General features: G+C 35.8%; 1 pseudogene; it reads right to left on the bottom strand.

Moving 5' to 3' along the window:
• Positions 1–232: 232 nt before the first annotated feature.
• Positions 233–700, bottom strand: LOC144431230 (heat shock protein 60A pseudogene; annotated as a pseudogene).
• Positions 701–11,299: the final 10,599 nt, after the last annotated feature.

Here is an 11,299-nt window from a genome sequence, read left to right as displayed (position 1 = left end):
AGGTGGCCCAGCTGATTCATCTTTCGGCTCTTCTGTGACGACCAAAGTGATGACGACGACTACGCAGTTGTCAATAACGATGCTACTCCTGAAGCGTCGACAAGAGCTTGCTTGACTACTTTTGTCGGGTCAATGATACCAGCTTCCATCATATTACAATACCGGTCTTCGCGTGCGTTGTAACCATAATCCCCTTCAGCCTGGAGCAATTTTTCCGCGATAAGTTAACCTTTTAATCCACCATTGGAGCAGATAGTTGACGTAGGAATTCTGAGAATTTTTTTACAATGTCGACCCCAGTTTGTTCATCTTTATTTTCAACTTCGATATTTTCAAGTGAAGACGAACAGCGGAGGAGAGCGATTTCCCCTCCGGGAACAATACTTTCTTCGACAGCTGCTCGTGTTGCGTTGAGAGCATCTGTGACACGATCTTTCTTTTCATAAACTTCAACTTCGCTTGAGCCGCCTACTTTTAAAACAGCGACACCACTGGCAGGTTTAGCAAGACGTTCGTTCAATTTTCCACGTTCATAATCGCTTGATGTGTCTTCGAGTTGTTCTTGGATTGGAGCGATCCTGCGGTCGATATCCTCCTGCTTCCCTGCTCCACGTAGAAACAAAGTATCATCCTTGGTAATTATAACTTCGCCAACTTTTCCTAAATCATGGACTTGAACATCTTCTAATTTTAATTCCATAGCTTCATCTCCGAAAATATTTCCTATCTTTGAGCATATTTTTACGGTTATCGCCGAAGCCCTTTTACAGCATCAATTTGTAAACCAACTTTCATTATTTCTTTTTTCTTTTTAAGGATCACCAGATGACAGTTTTGAGAATACTGAAGAAAAAGTGGAGACTTCACAAGAAGTAGGAAGCCCCAGGTTAGATATGACAGTACTTTAACTTTGTATGATTTATAATGTTCACCTGTATTTCAATTGTCAAGGGGAGTGAGTACTGCAACGGTTCCCAATTCAACAGCGCACCCAAATGAAAAATTGCTGTTTTATGTCTTTAAAGTTGTGGGTCTAGAGAAAGAGGAATGTTCATCTAATGCACTTGTGGCTATTGCAAACGGGTGTTTGCACAAACTTTGGTACTCTCGTAGTATGTAAATTAAGATGGCAGACACACTATGTGTACCAGTTTAGGGTTATCTTGGTTCACATATGGAAGGAGCGCCCAAAATTCTATATTCTATAAGGTCATTAAAATCTGAATCAAGTTGACGAATTGCTCATCTTTACTTGTTGATAAGCATATATATTCATATACACATTTAATATGAAGAACAATAAAATATTTATAATAATTACAATATGTAAAATATTCAATCTTATGTTAGCTATGTTTAACACAGTTCTGTTAATTTTCAAGGGCACACTTAGCAAATTGCAGCGGCTCACTAGTAGGAACCACTAGCCTTGAGGTTAAAGTATTGAACTTATTATCTATCACAGATTGGAATTTTTTGGTTTAAAGCTCACCACCTTACCTGGCGCACAAAATCTTCAACACCCTGGCTAAGGAGAAGGGTTTTGAAATTGAGTAATGGGAGCCATTATTTTAATCAATCAGAAAATGAATCAAAATTAATATATTCGAATGCTGCAATTTTGTTTTCAAAAGTGAACTCCTGCTGTCTGAAGAAGAAGCAGAACAATCAAATAAAGAAGTAACTGAACAACTTACAAAGCCAACTCAGCATAGTAATTCAGCTATCTCACTAGAATCTGGTAGCGTTGGGTTGAGTTAAATGCTTGTAATTATGAGGAAGTACTGAATCATTAAGATGTCGGAATAATCCAGGGGTGTAAAAAAAATTTTTTCAGTGAGTAGGGCCCGACCTATAAATCGGCCGACCGACATATCGGCCATGTTTTCCACAAATTTCGAACTATCGGTATCGGCTAATTTTACCGATATATATCGGCCAATCACGTGACTGCCAAAATGTCAAATTTGAGCCGGGAAAGCAGTTTTATTGCTTGTTTAATTGAGAGCGATTCTGCCCAATACTCTAATTACGTTACTTCTAATTCTCTCTTATCAAAAAGCAGCTTTTGACTATGTCTCACTTATCTAATACGGACGTATGACACGGAATTTAACACTTTGTACGCGAGTTTGCGAGCGTGGTGGATTGCAAATTGAAGCGAGAGAAACGCGCAAACCACTTTTTTGTGTCGAATAATACACGTTGATTAATAAGAAAATTCTTTTGACTATGTCTCTCTTATGCACAACGGACATATGGCACGGGATTCAACTCTTCGTAAGCGACTTGCGAGCGTGGTGGCTTGCAAATTGAAGCAAGAGTAACATGTGAACGACTTATTTGTGTCAAATAATATACGTTGAATAATAAAGAATTCTCGCCGTTTCCACTTTCCATGGCCATGGATTTTCCCTTGCGCTTTCGTCATTCAAGGCGCGATTTAACTTCTTGTATTGATATGTTTTAAATGGCTGATTCTAGCGGTAAGAGCAAAGTATGGGAATACTTCGTATGCCATAATGATGGCGTAATTTGTAAAATATGCTTATCATTATTAAGTCAAAAAGTTCCGCTGATTTAATAAAAAACACCAGTAATTTGTAGAGCCATCTCAAAGCAAAACACAAGAGCAAGTATGATTGGAGCAAATGCAGAAAAGCATTGGAGCCAATGCAGAAAAACTCTGCTCAGTTACATCTAAGAATGTTGAACTGGAGCAATTGAGATTCATAAGCTTCCTGCCCTTATAATAAGTGTTTTTTCTTGCCACGCACACAGTTTACTTCGGCACTGTGGCTTTACACTAATAATCATTTTTAACATAAGTCTTCGAAAATTGCTAAAATTAGATTCACAAAGAAAGGAGTAAATTTACTTTTTATGCAATTATTTGTCATCATTGCATGAGTTCCACATTTTGTTATAGGTTTAATTTCTTCTGCAAGAAAAACACAAAATTCTCCCAGAGTGTTGCTTGTTACTTGTAGCCATCTTTTTGGGTAAGGAAACATCAGTGTCGGTATCGGCTTATCGGCCTACTTTCAGAAAACTATCGGCATCGGTTTAAAAAGACAATATCGGTCGGGCCCTATCAGTGAGCCATATAACCAACTTCAGACATCTAAATGGGTAAGCAAAAAAAATTAGTTTTTCCTCAAACAAAGAATTGAAAAATTCACACAATGCAAAAATCCTATTTATGTAACATTTCGGTGGGACACTTGAAACTTTAGGTTCTTGCATAGTTTGTTATGATCAGCCAACATAAATTGTCGGATTAGGATTTCATGCTTGACGGGGAACAATCTGAATATTTACAAGGGTCACACTAAATGGCTTGTCGCACCGGCCTTGTTACACACCTCTACAATAATAAAAAAAAACTTTTTTTAAAACAAATTGCAAACTCTCACAAAAATTGTAATGTTTGGCGAACCGTAGCCGTAAAAAAATCGACTTGACTTAATTATCACCATGAGAGTCTACAATTATGACCCAGGTGATTTTAAATTTAAATTTCTAGTTCTGCTTTTGAGTTTGAAAATACAACTTCAGCTCCGATTCCAATGAAAACACCTTAACCCCGCTTTTAGCAGACATTGCTAACTGAATCTTTAATTTCCTAATAGATGCACATGAATCTTTGTATTTGGCTTTTGCTTGAAGAAGCCACCCACAGTTGTTTTATGATAAACCTGCTTTCTTGGTTTGAATATCATTGAATTGCTACTGACTGCTATTTTATATTTTATTTGGTTTTTGAATATTTATGTAAATTGCCAACCAATAATTTTAAGGTCAAAGCTTTTATTAAAAATGAAATATTTGTATTTAGCTTTGCCGCAAATTGAAAATGTTTCATCCCAAAAATGTGGATCCGACATTCTTTTGACTTCGAATCAAGTACCTGACAGAAACGTTCTATACAACATAGAAATTTTCTGTGATGATGTGAAACTCAAAGAGACACTACAGAGGTTCCTCAGTATAGAATGAAGTCACCTACACTTGGTAAAAAATATCGTTTCCAAGTTTGGGCCAAAGATGAATTGGAAAAAACTCTGGCATCAAAACACAGTCAAAGAATGTTATCAAACGTAAGTTATGGCCATTAATCATTAGGTGGAGTAGCAACTTTATAATTCAACTTGTTTGTTGTTTTAATAAATGGTCAATGAATGCATCTACATGGTGGCTCTCATCATCATTATTATAAAAATATCAAGCATTTGCATTTTAAAATTCACGTATTGGTGCAATTTGCGTCCGACAATGTTGTTTCAATAACATATTAATCTGTCTTCTGTGGGCCTTGGTAACAATATTTGGGGGACTTGAGTGACTCACTTATTCGAACCCGAATAACAGCCATAGCAACTTTACTTAGAACCCCAAAAATTTTTAAGCAAGTCTTTCGAATAGCAAAAATCAATTGAATACGATTTACCATGCATATCAATGTTGTGTAAATTTTCATGTAAAGACGGCATATTGGCAAAAAATCAGTGATTCCAAATGGCCTCAAATCTTTTTGTTAAATGAATATCTGTTGACCAAGGCACAATCAATTTATTCCACCATTTGTGGTAGTTCAAGATTTGATTACTGACGTTAGACTGTACTATGTCAAACTGTTATGTAAAATAATGGTGCTCCCGAAGTTTGTGAACCAAGATGGCGTACACCGGAACGTAGTATGTGTACCAGGTTAAGGTTAGGACATACCGTAATTTTATTCCAATTTTCTACATTTTAGTTCTATTACGAGTTCGGGGACTAGCCAAGTGACTCTCGTAATATTTGGACCTGGAATTATGGCCTAACCCTAACCTGGTACACATACCACGTTCCGGTGTCCGCCATCTTGATTCCCTTTATACAATACACGAAGATATATTGGGCTCTGGTCATACAAGCAATCTAGATTTATGAAGCCAAATCATATTTCTACTTCTAAACATGGCTAAGTTTTGGAATACCAGATTGAACTGGGAAAAAAAATAATTGAAAATTCTAACTCAATACAAAGGGAATTACTCGAGCAACTTATGGTAACAAATATTTGGTCGTATCCCCAGTGCTAGCAAGCCATTTCTATATTTTGCTTTCTTTGCGCCAAATGTTCAAATGATAGTGAAATTGGAGCTGAGCCTGATTTGATTTATGTCCAAGTACCCATTTCCTGCTCACGCTACTTCTTGCGTTTTATTTCAGTAATTTCTCTAATGGGCTTCCTACATCTGAAACAAATTACTGGTTAACTATTCCAATACCTGACATGGACTGGTAATCGAACAAAGGCTGTGTGTAGTTTGCTATACGATTGAAGCATCATGTCTACTTCCTTTTACCTGGCATCACTATGGAAAACCTAATGACATTGGAAGGGTCTTTAGATAACTTTGGAACCACCTGTTATGATTAAACAAATCTAATTTTTTAGTGGTAAACGTTGAAGTTGCTGGCGGCTCCATGAAACTGAACGAATGCAAAGTCACGTTTCTTAGTGGAACTTTCAACAAACAAACAATGGTCTGGATGTCGGTTGGAATTGACAATTCACTATGCCCAGAAGAATAAATACATTGGTATCACACCATTTTTCGATATTAGCGCAGATTCTGAATTTCTCAAAGATGCGATCGTGCAAATCCAGTCATGGTGTGTCGGTCTAGAGAAAGACAAAATTGACATATTACATTTTTCAAGTGAAACTGATTGGGACATTATTAATCCTAATCGAATAACAGAGGATAACAACATAGAATTTCGTTGCAGAAAGTTTAGCCCGATTATGGCTGTAATCAGGTGGTTGCTATTTAAAACAGTGGAGCTTCTTATGGAACATCGTCTTTATATTTTAAACAAAAACCAATTTTATTTTGCATTTTTCACATGTGGTGAGACTGTTCAGAGCAATGTCAGACATTATTATAAAGACCTGGGTGCACAACTTGCTCCTTTTCATCTCCCTCAGATCTTGTTACGAATTGGAGACAGAGTTAGCATGAAACTCCAAATTGAACGTGAACCAGAAAATTTGCATTTTGATTTTCCTGATGGCCATACTTTCCTAGTAGACAAAACATTTTTAGGAAAGCAAGGAAATGATTACAAGTTCCGTCTTCTCCCTGAATTAGAAGAATATCCCAGAAGAAACAATAGATATGAGATGGTGAAATATGGTGATGAACAGGAGATATGCGACCGTGATTTGATTTTTCATTAGAACCAGTAGGTGAGTAATTGACGGCACTACTGGAAAATTTGGTTATATATTTTATGTCTATATCTCAGTGCCATGTGACGATTTTTGCTAATTGCGAAATGCCTTCGAAAAAAGCCCAGCATTATATGGTAGCCCAGGGGTAACCCATATCATGTTGCTTACTTTTCATTATTTCACAAATGATTAATGAAACATTAAATGCCTGACAATTGAGGCTGGAAATTTCATTTTAACCGTTAACTGGGTATAATTGACCGTTTAACCTCAGCGTGACGTTTGACACGAGCAAAGTTTAATTTAGCTTGTTACATCACAATGGTTTAATTAAAAGCAATTTCGTACGATTTCATCCTGGTCCATCCAACATTGTTCTTTTCGTGCAGATCATCAACCACCACCACCTCCAACTTATAACTTTTATGGGGATTCAGAACAATTGCACATAATTGGCCAAGGAAACGTACAGATGACCAATTCAAACAGATGTTTGACTGGATATGGGAGGGAAAATACCACAATGCTTGCTCAATATGTCTGCAAGTTGTGTCGGTGACAATCTAAAACGACATTTTCTCCGTTATGAAGAGTTTGAAATCTTACACCAAATGTAGATATAATAATATTTTTGCACTTTTTAGTGAGTTTTTTGGTGGTTTTGGCATGTTTTAGCTTAATAAGTGACAAATAATGATCAATGTGTTTGGACAATGAAAGTGTTTGTTTTGTATTGCAATGTTTACCTATTCATGGCACTATTGTGGCCCGCGGCTAATACAAAAATAATAGTGTGGCCTGCGAGGCCGTCAACCTTGAACCACCCTGAACTAGATCATTGTGTCTGTATACGAGAATAGTTAAAATACTTGGGATAAGATAGGATTTACATATTTATGCAAGGGGTAAGGTAAGGAAAGTCGATAAACCGACTTAATTATAACTACGTTCTATCATTCGTTTTCCAGTCCATGTCAGGTATGGGATTAGTAAGCCAATTATTCTGCGAAAGCCGTAACCGACCAGCGGTTACATGAACCACCCTACAGCGACGAAGAGTCCAGCAAATCTCTCGCAAATAGTTATCCCCCACGTGATTCAATACTGCGAACTTGATGAAATTTTAAATATATATACATATAATTAATATATAGACACAAAAGCCGAAACGCAAAGTTTTGACCCTTGAGAGTCTGAAGTTAGACAATTTGACCAATTTTGAAAAGCTGCTCAATGTCAACCCAGTTTATTTCGAGTTAATAAGTTTATACTTAATGTAGAACAACTTTTACCACATACTCCACAAACCTAAGGTTTCTCTTCGGTATGGATTTGTATGTGACTTTTCGAGTTAACTAATTCAGAACAACTTTTCCCACATATTCCACAAACCTAAGGTTTCTCTTCAATATAAATTTGTATGTGACTTTTCGAGTTACTTATTGTAGAACAACTTTTCTCACATATGCGACAAACATAGAGTTTCGCTTCGATATAAATTTGTATGTGACCTTACGAGTTACTTAATGTTGAACAACTTTTCCCACATATTCCACAAACATAGAGTTTCGCTTCGATATAAATTTGTATGTGACCTTACGAGTTACTTAATGTATAACAACTTATTCCACAAACACAAGGTTTCTCTTCGATATGGATTTGTATGTGACTTTTCGAGTTACCTGATGTAGAACAACTTTTCCCACATATTCCACAACCATAAGGTTTCTCTCCTGTATGGATGTGTACGTGACTTTTTAAATCATTTATTGTAGCACAACTTTTCCCACAAATTCCACAAACATAAGGTTGCTCTTGAATATAAATTTGTATGTGACTTTTTTTGAGTTACTCGATGTAGAACAACTTTTCCCACATATTTCACAAACATAAGGTTTCTTTTCGAGATGGATTTGTATGTGACTTTTCGAGTTACCTAATTCAGAACAACTTTTCCCACATATTCCACAAACCTAAGGTTTCCCTTCGGTATGGATTTGTATGTGACTTTTCGAGTTACTTAATTCAGAACAACTTTCCCCACATATTCCACAAACATAAGGTTTCTCTTCAATATAAATTTGTATGTGACTTTTCGAGTTACTTCTTGTAGAACAACTTTTCTCACATATGCCACAAACATAGAGTTTCGCTTCGATATAAATTTGTATGTGACCTTACGAGTTACTTAATGTAGAACAACTTTTCCCACATATTCCACAAACATAGAGTTTCGCTTCGATATAAATTTGTATGTGACCTTACGAGTTACTTAATGTATAACAACTTTTCCCACATATTCCACAAACACAAGGTTTCTCTTCAATATGGATTTGTATGTGACTTTTCGAGTTACCTAATGTAGAACAACTTTTCCCACATATTCCACAACCATAAAGTTTCTCTCCTGTATGGATGTGTACGTGACTTTTTAAATCATTTATTGTAGCACAACTTTTCCCACAAATTCCACAAACATAAGGTTTCTTTCGAATATAAATTTGTATGTGACTTTTTTTTGAGTTACTCAATGTAGAACAATTTTTCCCACATATTTCACTAACATAAGGTTTCTTTTCGAGATGGATTTGTATGTCATTTTTCAAATTACCTAATGTAGAACAACTTTTCCCACATATTGCACAAGCATAAGGTTTCCTCGTTTTACATGACTTTCAAATTGACTTAACGTAGAACATCTCATAGGTCAACATTTACCTTTTTCATTTATATGTACGAGGTTGATGACCAGTTGTTTTATTTCAGATGCATGCACTTGATGGTTATGGGATTTACATATTTATCCCAGGGTAGACGAAAGCTGATAAGACAACTTTTTCATATGCTCATCCACGGTGTCTCGTACACTTACCAGTCTATGATGGGTATGAGATTAGTAAGCCAGTTATTTGTACAAAGCGCATGGACCTGTGACAGGTCAACACTTTTTCACACAATTTTTCATTCATATCCTGGATTTTAATAATTATCCTGGGGAAGAGACAACTTGACAATCAAGTTGCCATAACTTACCGTACTAATGTTTAATCAGATATTCAAACCTTGGGTGTCGCCGCTTGATAACCAGATTTGACTCCGCGACTTCCCTTCCCCAGTGAAACGTGTATTCAATATTATTCGTTTAAACATTGTATATCATTTTTTTACTGGATGGAAACATAAACTTGTCTATTAACATATGGCGAATCCATGTCAGGTATGGAAATTGTCAACCAGTTATTGGTTTCAAATGCAGAATAGAGCAGATGTGATTGGGGGCTCCCGAAGTATGCGAACCAAGATGGCGGACATCGGAATGTAATACGTGTACTAGGTTAGGGTTAGGCCATAATTTTAGGTATAAATACTACGGGAGGCTCTTGGCTAGTCTTCGAACTGATAATAGGACTAAAAGAAGGAAAATTGGAAAAAAATTATCGCCTAACCCTAACCTGTTACCCATGTTACGTTCCGATGTCCGCCATCTTGGTTCGCATACTTCGGGAGCACCTGTGATTGAACGTGGAATCATAACTGGGAATTACAGGGGAAATGTTGCAAAAAGGTCTGGAATCAAAGTTTCTCTTGCCAGTGCTTAAAGTTTAAATTTTTTGCTGAAAGGCTATTACTTTTATTTATTTCAAATATATCGGTGAGCTGAATAGGATTCGTTTTTTTTTGTGCTATGACGTCATCCAAATTTGCTACTATGTGGCGCTACGTGTCCATATATTTGAGCAAAACTCTCTTGTTTATAATTGTACTGGGAATTTTTTATGCATTGCACTGAAAAATGTAATATTGACCATTAACAAGTCAATAAGTAAACACGACCCCAAATAACTCAGCTTATCCTGTAACAAATTAACCAATAATTTTGAAATAATGACATCAGGACTAAATATAATTCTTAAGTCATAAATATTGGAGAATATTCTAGAAGATTCCAATATGATATTTCAACATAACATGCGAAATAGCGAATAATTCCCGTGTGATATGTCAAATGACCTTGTTTTACATGAATAATCTGTGTAAGAACGGTCTCGAACAATCGAGAAGGATAAAATAAATTGTTGTACCCCTTTAAATACGTTCTCAAACATACAAGGAGATCATCATTATCGTCAAACATTAATAACCAGATGATCTCTACCAATCAACTGTTAATAATAATAACTTGGAATTGTAAGTTGGTTTATTTGATTTAATTTATTGTAATATATTTATTGAAGGAAATAAAATCTATACAGGCAATTGTCTAGATCAGGGGTGTCAAACTTGCGCCCGCGGGCCGCATGCGGCCCAATAGAACTTCCAATGCGGCCCTCGAACGCCTAACAATAATTGTAAAAAGTTTTTTCCTATCTGAGTGGAATACATTTTTCAAACCTTTTAAAGTGAAATTGCTTATTCACACAGAAAACGACAATTTATTGAAAATATTTTTAGAAAATTAAATTTTTTTGTTTTCAATTTGGCCCAATTCTGGATACACTTGAGAAGCTAGCAAAAAACACTTTAGGGATTAAATGAAACGCAAAGTACATGAAGAAGGTGGCATTTTTGAAAAAAAATGGGAGTTGCAATATTTCTGCATTTCTCAAAATTCTGAAGCACATCGTTTAATTTGTCACATTTCCATCAGTACAATGAAAGATACAATATAAGTAGACATTATCAAAATGAGCTCAGCAGTCAATTATGACAAATTTGAGAATCAACTTCTTACAGAAATTTTTTATGTGTTTGTATATTATTGGACACGTAGTGGACATAACGATAGTTTCAAAATTTTGTTGTTATTGGTATTATTATTATTATTTGTCTCCATCATTTTTTTTAAATCGCTTTTCTCTTTGACTACCGGACCAATTGCTTTGAAATATTCAATGAGTAAAGATTGATTTTTTTGCCAGAAGGCTATTACTTTTATTTATTTCTAAATTTCGCATGAAATCTGATATTTCGTCCAAAATTTCGCTGTATTATTTTATCCATGGGAACACTGGCTGTCCGGTTCGATTCTGTAAATTATTTCTACGCGAAACTCCGAATTTTTTGTGGGTACCG

This window comes from Styela clava, chromosome 2, assembly GCF_964204865.1.
Source record: "Styela clava chromosome 2, kaStyClav1.hap1.2, whole genome shotgun sequence".
Taxonomy (NCBI): domain Eukaryota; kingdom Metazoa; phylum Chordata; class Ascidiacea; order Stolidobranchia; family Styelidae; genus Styela; species Styela clava.
This window is presented reverse-complemented; position numbering and strand designations above follow the sequence as displayed.